General features: G+C 36.3%; 1 pseudogene; it reads left to right on the forward strand.

The window, feature by feature from the left end:
• The first annotated feature begins 8,415 nt into the window (after window positions 1-8,415).
• On the forward strand, window positions 8,416-11,044 carry LOC139860722 (phytochrome-interacting ankyrin-repeat protein 1-like; annotated as a pseudogene).
• Window positions 11,045-11,885: the final 841 nt, after the last annotated feature.

The raw sequence follows: 11,885 nt of genomic DNA on the forward strand, positions 1-11,885 counted from the left end.
GTTTTAGTTGAGAAATTTCTTAAACAATTCTTTCCGGCATCTAAAGCCGTGAGACTTCAAGGAGAAATTGTTACGTTCGCGCAAAAGTCAAATGAAACATTATATGAGGCGTGGACAAGATTTGGAAAGTTGTTGAGAGGATGTCCTCAGCACGGTTTAGACACTTATCAAATAGTGAAAATATTCTACCAAGGATGCGATGTTGCTACACGAAAAGACATCGACACTGCAGCTGGTGGTTCCATTATGAAGAAAACCGCAACTGAAGCTCACAAAATTATTGATAATACAACATCCCACTCACATGAGTGGCACCAGGAAAAAGATATCTTTCGTTCATCTAAAGCGGCTAGAGCCGATTCTAGCCATGACTTTGATTCCATTTCTGCAAAGTTAGATGCTGTCGATAGACGAATGGAAAAAATGACTAAAGATATTCACGCTATACGAATCAGTTGTGAGCAGTGTGGGGGGCCACATTTGATGAACATTGTTTCGGTGTTGAGCAAACGATGGAACAACGTGAGAATGTTTCCTACATGAACCAAAGGTCGGGAAATAATTATTAAAATAATTATCAACCGCCAAGGAATAATTTCAACCGACCTTACAACACCCCATACAATCCAAATGGGCCCAACAATAACTCGTATAACCAACAAGGTCCTAGCAATCAGCAAAGACCTGGTTTTCTTAATAAGCCACCACAAACTGACGAGAAAAAGGCAAACCTGGAGGAAATGATGACAAAGCTCATGGAATCCCAAGCACAGTTTGTTGCATCTCAAAAACAAAATGAACAAAACTCGCAATCATTCAGACACCAACAAGCTTCTATCCAAAACTTGGAACAAGAAGTAAGTAACTTAGCAAGGTTAATTGGTGAAAGAAAGCCAGGGAATTTACCGAGCAACACGAATACCAACCCTCGAAACGAAACAGCCAAAGCGATTATCACCCGAAGTGGTTTGACGCTTACGCGAGCTGTTATACCAGTCATTTCCAATTATCCTATTCCACCACCACAACCAGAACCAGAGAAGGCGACAAAACCAGTAGTTGAGAAAACCAATGAACAACAAGTTGAAATCTCAGAAGGTTCAGTACGACCTAAACCATACGTTAAACCATATCAACCACCGCTTCCTTACCCGAGCAAACAAAGAAAAGAAAGACTCGAGGCCGAACAATCAAAGTTTCTTGACATGTTCAAACAAATAAACGTCGATCTTCCTTTCATCGATGTAATTTCAGGAATGCCAAGATATGCGAAGTTTTTGAAAGACCTGATCACAAACAGAAAGAAAATGGAAGAACTTTCAGTTGTCATAATGAATGATGGATGTTCGGCAGTATTATTGAACAAGATACCCGAAAAACTCTCCGAACCTGGAAGTTTCACAATTCCATGTTTAATGGGTAGTCTTGATTCAATAAGAGCATTAGCAGACTTAGGTGCTAGTATTAACTTAATGCCTTATTCATTATACGTTAAACTAGGCCTTGAAGAGTTAAAACCAACACGAATGAGCATACAACTAGCTGATCGATCAATCAAATATCCTAGAGGGATAATGGAGAATATGCTAGTTAAAGTTGGTACTTTAGTATTCTCAGCAGATTTTGTGATTCTGGATATGGAAGAAGATTCTCGAGTTCCTCTTATTTTAGGAAGACCATTCTTAAACACGGCTAGAGCAATAATAGACGTGTTTGGTAAGAAATTGACCCTAAGTATAGATGACGAGAGTGTGACCTTTTCTGTTGATAAGGCCATGCAACAACCTTAATCTGCAGATGACGCGTGCTATTATATGCAAACTATAGATGAACATCAAGAATTGTTACAATAATTTTCAGAATTACAAGGAACGGGCGAATGTTCTTTAGGAGAAGGAACAGAACCAATTGATGAAGCTGAATTATTAGCTACACTCATGGCTAATGAATACGAACCAACAACATAAGAACTTCAAGTTCTGAAAGAGGAAGACAGATACAGGTACAAATCATCGATTGAAGAACCACCAACATTGGAATTAAAGCTACTTCCAAACCATTTGGAATACGCATATTTGCATGGTGAATCTCAATTACATGTAATCATCTCATCTTCCCTTTCCGAAAATGAAAAATCTCAATTGATTTCCGTGTTAAAAGCCCACAAATCAGCTATTGCATGGAAGATTCAAGATATAAAGGGTATAATTCCTTCATATTGTACACACAAAATTCTCATGGAAGATGATTTTAAACCTTGTGTGCAACATCAACGAAGACTAAACCCTAACATGCAAGATGTGGTGAAGAAATAGATAATTAAACTACTTGATGCAGGTTTAATTTATTCCATCTTTGATAGTCCATGGGTAAGCCCGGTGCAATGCGTACCTAAGAAAGGTGGCATTACCGTGATGACAAATGAAAAAGATGAGCTTATTCCTACTCGGACTGTAAATGGATGGCGTGTTTGCATTGATTATAGAAAATTAAATGACGCCACCAGAAAAGATCATTTTCCCTTACCTTTCATCGATCAAATGTTGGAAAGGTTAGCAGGAAACAGTTACTATTGTTTCCTTGATGGTTTTTCAGGGTATTTTCAAATCCCAATCGCACCCGAAGACTAAGAGAAAACCACCTTCACATGCCCATATGGCACTTTTGCATATAAACGCATGCCATTCGGACTTTGCAATGCCCCTGCAACCTTTCAAAGGTGCATGATGGCGATTTCCATGATATGATAAAAGAATGCATGGAAGTTTTCATGAATGACTTTTCAGTCTTCGGTGACTCTTTTGAGTCGTGTCTTTCAAATCATGAACGAATGCTTATTAGATGCGATGTAACACCCTAGCTTAACATGATCACAATATTGTCCGCTTTGCCCGCAGGCGCACGGCTTTTTCTCGGCGACCACACACGAGAAGCACTTTCCCAGGAGGTCACCCATCCTGGTAGTGCTCTCGCCCGAGCACGCTTAACTGCAGTGTACTCACACATCTGCTCTGCCTGTGGTCCCAAAACGCGTTGTGTCATTTAAGCGTGAGTATTACCTTATAATCCCATGATCACTCATGTTCGTGGGCGATGTGGGATTTGCCTAGGGTGTTACATTCACCCCCCCTCAGGGACTCATCGTCCTCGATGAGGTTTGCCCCACCACCCCCAACGGCACATGAGTGGCTCTGATACCATTCTGTAACACCCCAGCTTAACATGATCACAATATTGTCCGCTTTGCCCGCAGGCGCACGGCTTTTTCTCGGCGACCACACACGAGAAGCACTTTTCCAGGAGGTCACCCATCCTGGTAGTGCTCTCGCCCGAGGACGCTTAACTGCAGCGTACTCACACATCTGCTCTGCCTGTGGTCCCAAAACGCGTTGTGTCATTTAAGCGTGAGTATTACCTTATAATCCCATGATCACTCATGTTCGTGGGCGATGTGGGATTTGCCTAGGGTGTTACATTATTCTGTAACACCCAAGCTTAACATGACCACAATATTGTTCGCTTTGCCCGCAGGCGCACGGCTTTTTCTTGGCGACCACACACGAGAAGCACTTTCCTAGGAGGTCACCCATCCTGGTAGTGCTCTCGCCCGAGCACGCTTAACCACAACGTACTCACACACCTGCTCAGCCTGTGGTCCCAAAACGCGTTGTGTAATTTAAGCGTGAGTATTACCTTATAATCCCATGATCACTCATGTTCGTGGACGATGTGGGATTTGCCTAGGGTGTTACATTCACCCCCCCTCAGGGACTTATCGTCCTCGATGAGGTTTGCCCCACCACCCCCAACGACACATGAGTGGCTCTGATACCACCTAATGTAACACCCTAGGCAAATCCCACATCGCCCACGAACATGAGTGATCATGGAATTATAAGGTAATACTCACGCTTAAATGACACAACGCGTTTTGGGATCACAGGCAGAGCAGATGTGCCCACGAACATGAGTGATCATGGGATTATAAGGTAATACTCACGCTTAAATGACACAACGCGTTTTGGGATCACAGGCAGAGCAGATGTGTGAGTACGCTGTAGTTAAGCGTGCTCGGGCAAGAGCACTACCAGGATGGGTGACCTCCTGGGAAAGTGCTTCTCGTGTGTGGTCGCCAAGAAAAAGCCGTGCGCCTGCGGGTAAAGCGGACAATATTGTGGTCATGTTAAGCTGGGGTGTTACATATATAACGGCATAAACTTTCCCCTTAGCACGGTAACGTTTAACTATTGGTTTTTGAACCGGTAGATGTGAATCTTAGATATGGATCCATAGGGTTTGACATCCCCACTCGGGCTAGTCGCGCTAGCATTTAACGGGTGTTTAATACTTCGAGGACATACCCACCCGCCAGGTGTACTTTTAGGGGGTGATATTTATATTTACGTTAAGTCTAGTTACCATGTGCCCACGGTTATACATATACTTTTCATACTGTTTTGAAACATTGAAATCTCGTGGTCAATCTTATATTACTGTTACAACTTAAACTATAGCTCACCAACATTATTGTTGACGTTTTTAAGCATGTTTTCTCAGGTGCTTAGAGGTTTGTTGCTTCCGCTATTAGACTTGCTGTCATGCTGTTTAGACTTGCTGTTAAGGACCTGCTGTGTTAGATATCCGCTGCATAACTTAGAGATGTCTCAATTATGGAACTTTTCTTTTGTATTCGTAATTTATGTTATTTTCAAAAAATAATGACTTTGTAACGACCTTTGTGTCACGTTATCTTTTGTAAACGCTATGTCTTTTTATGAATGCAAACTGGTTTTCAAACAGCATATAGTGTTTGACCTTGTAATGATCCTGTTGTTGATGATCCGTATACGATGATTTTGTACGAGGCGTCACATATTTAACCCAAGTAGTTATTATGTTTGACTAAAAATAGGAAATGGGTTGATTTGATTGGGGTTTTAACTATTAATGGGTATGGTAAAATAATTAAGTGACAACTTGTTAAATTACCACTATTTATAATTTACTATATGTATAAATAATCACATACGTTGATCGGACACGGAAGACGGGTTATTTATATATGTGGTAAATTATTCATTGAAACGGACACGTGAATGGATTAATGGTTAAAAGACTAGTTAAAATTAAGGTGGGTTACATTCAGTGACAACTGGTGTAATTATTGACATACGTGACAACCGCGTCAAACCATCTAAATAGTAATTAGTTAGGTTATTTGACTGTGGTTACAAGATAGAATGACGAGGACACTCGCATTTGATGCTTGTAATTATAGGACTACGCTGGACAACTCCAGGTGGACATATTAAATATTCTATGGGTGCAAAGAAAATTAACCCAGGGTAAAAAAGTAAAAAAGTAAAAGTCAAACATCGTAACTACGGAAGTTAAATAAGCATAATACTCTTTTATTGTATTTTCATCTCGTTTAGTTAAAGTAATATTTATTTACCGCAATAATTTTTATTTACTTCATTGCTATAATCTAGTTTAAATTTATTATCTTGTTGTTTAAATTAAAAAGAAAAGCTAAAAAGATGAACCGGTAGTTAAACGGTAAATCCCCCGAAGTTACTAAAATTACTATATATTACTAAATCTAACTTAGTTACTTAATTTACCTAGATAACCTAGTAAAGCACCCAATAAAAGTGTCCATGGATCGACCTCCCGGACTTTACCCTAGCTATATTACTATACGATAGGTATACTTGCCTATTGTGTTTTAGTTTAATTTAGGTAATTTCCTGTAGTAAATAATATAAAACTGATAACCGTTTCATACACCTCTAAAAGATACATCAGTTGTGGTGTTGAAGATGAAGGTCGACGACAGCGGGTGAAGATGAAGATGAAGGTTGAAGACGTGATGTGGTGGTTGCAGATGAAGGTTGAGGAGTTGTGAAGGTTGAAAGTGAGGTTGAAAAATTAGGTGGCAAGGAAGGTTGATGTGGTATATACAAGTCAGCAAAAACAAAAATTAAGAAATGACACATGTCAAAAATTACCTCAATTGCAACTATTTTTCAATTATAGATCTTTCTAAGCACTAAATTGAAATCAAAAACCTTTATGGGCAATAAAAAAATGAATATATCCTTTATTGAAAAAAGTGTCTTTTATGTTACCTTTCTGGGCAATTTGCCCTCATAATTTTTTTTTTTTTGAAGCAGCAGCATCGATTCAAGCCATCATTCATCATCATCAATTCAAGCCATTATTCATCGTCATCGATTCAAGCAGTAGCATCGTTCATCTTCACCGATTCATCATCATCGTTCATCGTCATCAATTCACCAACACCACCACTGAAGCACGAATTGAATACTGGCATCTGACGACGATGGTGACGGACTATGTCGTTGTACTCCGATCGGTTCATCATCACCGTTCATCGTCATCAATTCACCAACACCGCCACTGAAACACGAATAAATGTTACGAACATCGCTGTTGGCTTGCATATGGTCAGTGGTCTGTTAAAACTATAACTTTTATATAATTTTTGTAAATTTTGTAACTTTAAGCCTTTTTATAGCTCATAGTTGTTTTCATATTCCGGTTAGTCAGTAAGTGGAATTCTTCACGTGTATGTTGGTGACAGAAGAAGATATAGACTCCGTATCCATTTTAGCATTTTGTCTTTTCAATTTGAACTTTGTTAAATTTGGCACTATTAATAAAATATTTCATATATCTTTGTTAAATGATTGGTGTTTGGACAAAATTGCCCTCACATGCTTGTCACGTGAGCGGACTTAACGTTCAAAAACTAACGGAGTTTAATGGTTGGGTCATCCATGCCGAAAAGTGATAGTTCAGGGTCATCTAGGTCGAAAATAAAAATAAAGGTTAAGCGTGCATTTTGATACAAACAAGATGGACCATCCGCGCAATTTTGTCTACCAACTAATTAAATGTATCATGTGATCTTCACATGTTGGGCCTTTTCGTCTTATAACATATTGCAGATTTAAAAGACGACAAAGCCCAGCATGTGAAGATCATGTGATATGTTTAACTAGATGGTATTAACTTTAGTTAAATTTTGGGATCATTCGTGTACAATTTTTAAAACTTGAGACCAATCATTCGTGTATCTTAAATATGTCATTGTCATTTACTCCGTATTTCTTAAACTAGTAGTACTTACTATTTTAACTATTTTAACTTGAAAAAATAAGTACATCGTTATCCATATGTTATGTATGTACATGCTTGATAACATTGAAGTTCTTTCTTAAATAGTTTTAAGACATATGGGTTGTTCGTGAATAAGGATGGATTTTGGATTTCAGATTTTGGATTTCGATTATGTGCAAATACTCTTAAAATACTAGGGGACATATATTATGTGCAAATACTCTTGGAAGAATTTATAATTTTGGTTATGCGAATGAGGATGAGTCTGTTTTGTGGCTTTTAAGCCTCTCAAGACCATTTGTTTAAGTTATATAACATTCTTATAGCTATGTTGTCTTCAACTCTACTTAACGTTGACAAAGATGATAAATTTTAATCTATAATCGTTTTAAGATGAAAGTGTTTTAATGGTTTGTATTGTCATAGATGGGTGTGGCCCATCAATTTTATATGGACGTCTCTTCTATGGCTGTTAATTCAAGGATGCAGTGTCGCTTCTTGGTTAATAATGCACATTTGAATTGGTGTAGGCATTTAGCATGTGGTTGTCGATAGTGATTTAGTTTGTAAAGTAAACTGGGCAAGTATCACGTAAGTCCAACTTGACACATTATGTAATTGTTGATTTTTTACAATTTCGTGAAAATTCCTTATCAATTTATTTTCATGTTTTTTGCTAAGAAAAAAAAAATGAAAAACATGCTATGATATATTTTTACTACATTTCAATAATTTGAATTTCATTTTTTTTAGAAAAGAATGTGATATGCTTATGTAACTGTTAAATAAATTGATATTCAAATACATTCACACGTAAAATAAATTGTTAAATTTATTTTTCACTCTTACTTTTTTGTGATCATGTACTTGGTCAAAAAAGTTTCTCCTACAGTAAAAAATTCAGCTGTGTTTGAGATTTCGATTGGCGGTTCATGTACTTTTACTTGTCTTGTGTATTCTTATTTCTTCTTGAAGTTTTGTTTGTTCATGCTTATTTGATTGTAGTTAGATTTGGCTTGACAAGAATCGGTTATAGATATTATTTAGTTAGTTTGATGTGTTTTTTAGGTTCTAAGATGGTTGGTTTGCTTTGGTTTGATAGGCGTTTAAAAAAAAAAAAAAAAAAAAAAAAAAAAAAAAAACGTTTTGATTTTATTTTCTTAAAAGAAAATAAAAATAAAAAATAATAATCTGAACCTGAACAAGAACCCGGTCCCAGAGTCGGACCTTCCCACATTCACCACTCGACCCGTATCGCCTATACATTCCTTATTAACACAAACCCTTGTTTACAATACTCCCCAAAATCTAGGGTTTGTGTTCATCTCCAATTCGTACTTCAATCACGTCTAATACAAAACAGATTCTTATAATCCATCCATGAAACCACTAAACACACCCAAAATCGTACTCTCTTTCCATTAATTTCCCCCTTATACTATCACAAACTATCACTTTCGTTAATTAGTTATGTTTAATATCTCCATCATTAGATCATCATCATCAGTAATTAAACAAATTGTTAATCTCCGTGTATTTGGCCCTGGCTTGAATCCTTTCGCTCCTTACAACATGTCTAACCACTTTTCGCGCTAAGCTGGTTAATCGTTATATTGAATTTTTACTCGAATAAATCATGTAATAAAGTGATTTTATGTGATTTTAGTTTGTATTCGAGACGCTGCTTGGCTTTTGTTAAATAAAAGCTGTTGTTTTTTTAGTTTTTTTTTTTTTTATTTTTTTTTATTTTTTTTGGCTGCATAAGAATAATGACTCAGGATTACATGTTGCGATTAAATAGTAATCGTAGGCGTGTTAAGCGATCGAATAGCTTAAGGTCTGATAGCTCTGGTGATGATAGAGATGATAGAGGTTGGACTAATCTTCATGTTGGTGCTAGAAAAGGAGATCTTAAGGAGGTATGTATGCATACATTGTTTTAATAGTTGTTGCTTATGAAATTTATATTATTAGGTTGTTTAATTTTTTTACTTTGTGTTGAATGTTATTTAACATGTTTTTAAATCGTCAGGCTTTTGGTTTGATAAATATATGCAGTTACATAATTGTCAGGCTTTTTGGTATCATTAGGGATATGATGTACATTTAGAGATTTATATTTGGCTACTCAATTTGTTTTTATTTTTATTTTTATTGAATGAATGCTGTAACTGTGATGAACTGTTATTTTGATGGATAAATTGTGCAGGCTACTCATTTGTAGGAGAAAATATGAAATAGTAGTAATGGTTAAGAGTGAGTTAGGAATGTTGAAACTATACGAGGAAAGGGTTAAGCGGTGTTAATGACATTGATGTTTGATGGAGAAGACATGAATGTAATAGGGCATTTATCTCAATGTGTGCCCACTAACTTTTTTATGTTGTCAAATTAGTGTAAATATTTCATAGGTTCTCTAGAGATACATGCTAGTGGCACCTGGAATGACCAGAATCATGTTGAATATTTTCTGACTCCAAGTTGTTGATTTTCTATCACGATTATGATATTGCTGCTTACAATTTTTTTGTTAGTAGTAGTAATCACGAAGCATACACTTACAATGTTCAAACTTGTTACAAGCTTCATGTATTTAAAAACAAATGGGCAAAATTTTGGCTTTATTTTATTTGGTATTGCTGCATTTGAGTTAGATATCCTGGTGTCAGTTCACCCATATGTATGGGTATATGTTTATAGAGACTTAACTTTAGTATGTTGACATGTCATACTGGTAATGACTTTGATCACTTTTCAAGAGCAGATGAAGATTTTAATTTAAATAGTGGTTGGGGTATGTTTAAGTTAAAAGATACTTGATTGACAACACTATTTAGTTATTGTTATTTGCTGTATGAAGAATACAAGCGCGCGCGCACACACACACACACACACACTATTTAGCTTACTGAATTGTGACTTTAATAACTATTCACATGAAGTGTATGTATGTTCTAGTAAAAGATTTTAGAATGAAGATTGTTGTACTTGTTTGCTTGATAGTGGTTTTTTCTTAATGAGTTGTATACATCTGTTACTACCAACTAAATATTGATTATTGTATGGAGTTTATAATTTCAAATTTTGGGTTATCTGGTGGCAGGTAAAAAGGCTCCTTGATGAAGGAATGGATGCTAATGTAGCTGCAGTGGGCCCCAAATCTCATGGGCTCACCCCTCTCCATCTTGCTGCTAAAGGTGGTCACTTGAAGGTCATGGATGAACTGCTTGAGCGTGGTGCCAATATTGATGCTCGAACCAAGGGTGCTTGTGGCTGTAAGTGATATATCCTTATTTTCAACTCCATGTTGTTGTCCTTTTTTGAAACACTCGCTTTTGAGCTATCAAGTTGGCTCAAGTTTTCATGTGTATTATTACTATTTTTTTAGAGCTTCCAAGTTCGTCCCTTTAAACCCTTTTTGATACTATAAATATAAATTTTATATAATTGGATTACAGTTTCCACCTAATATCTAATATCTGAGTCTTCAAAACAGGGACTCCACTCCATACTGCTGCAAAAGAGAGAAACAGAAGAGCAATCAGGTTCCTAGTTGAAAATGGAGCATTTTTGCCAGATAACATTGAGGATACAAGGTTTAATCCAACCTATTCATTACTGTCCTGGTCTTGAATGGGCATATGAGGAGATGAAACGTGTTCAACAAGAAAGTGGATCTTCCTCGGGAGAGAGTTCCTACAGCTCATAGAACTAAGCACTATTTACACTTCTGCTGCTTTATGTGGGTGTTCCTGAATCAAAAAACTATTTGTTAATGGCGTGATTCAGAAGAATTTGGTTTTGTTCTGAATTGGGAGTTGTATTTCGTTTGTGTGTCTGTTTATTAGATGTGGATGATCTTATCAATAAATCTTCAGCTACTGCTGTCTATGCTGTTTTTTGGGAATAACCTAAGAAGATCATTTGGTCATTTGAAACTACCTGTCAACAGTCTCCTATCGATATATGTTAATACTAGAAACTAGAAACAAGGGGGAGGCACTCAAAATTTAAAAGCAAATTTTCAAATGATAATCTATGTATTTCTGAAATTAAAATAATCGTCTATATCTAATCACAGTTTTATATATCTTTTTTTTTTTTTTTTTTTTTTTTTTTTTTTTTTTTTGTATTATGGATGGCATAGTACAACTTACAACCATCATATAAATCATTACCGCATTACGGTCATTATCATAGTCATATAGTACAGCTAATGATGAATCCACTCGTGAATTTTTGATGGATCCACTCATTTTGTGCATTGCACTGAACTGTACAGTGAGGATTGTAATGGTGAAGTCTCCGGTCTATTTTAGTTACAATGAAGATTGTAATGCTGAATGGTAAAAGCAAATGGAGGAAATTAAAATAACAAAATTTTAAAAAATAAAAAATACGAATTTACAATAATAAAAAAAAAACCTGCGTATATGACTGTAAAGGTTGATTGTAAAGGTTGATGTTCACATGAATATATTTTTTGGCGAAAAAACTTAAAACTTTTATGACAAAAAAAAAACGAGGAACTTTATCCAAAATCCGAAAACCCAAACAAACAACCGACAACTTTTCGAGCTCAAACTACAAACCAACAACTAAGGTCACTATGGTTATGTTTGGCAATGAACTTTTTAGAGTTTTTAGGAAGTTTTAGCTTTTAACTTTTTTAAAAAAAGCTCTTATCTAATAAAAAGCTTCGTTTGGTAACAAAAGCTTAAGGGGGGCGTTTGGTTTAA

Source organism: Rutidosis leptorrhynchoides, chromosome 1 (genome assembly GCF_046630445.1).
Source record: "Rutidosis leptorrhynchoides isolate AG116_Rl617_1_P2 chromosome 1, CSIRO_AGI_Rlap_v1, whole genome shotgun sequence".
In the NCBI taxonomy this organism is placed as follows: domain Eukaryota; kingdom Viridiplantae; phylum Streptophyta; class Magnoliopsida; order Asterales; family Asteraceae; genus Rutidosis; species Rutidosis leptorrhynchoides.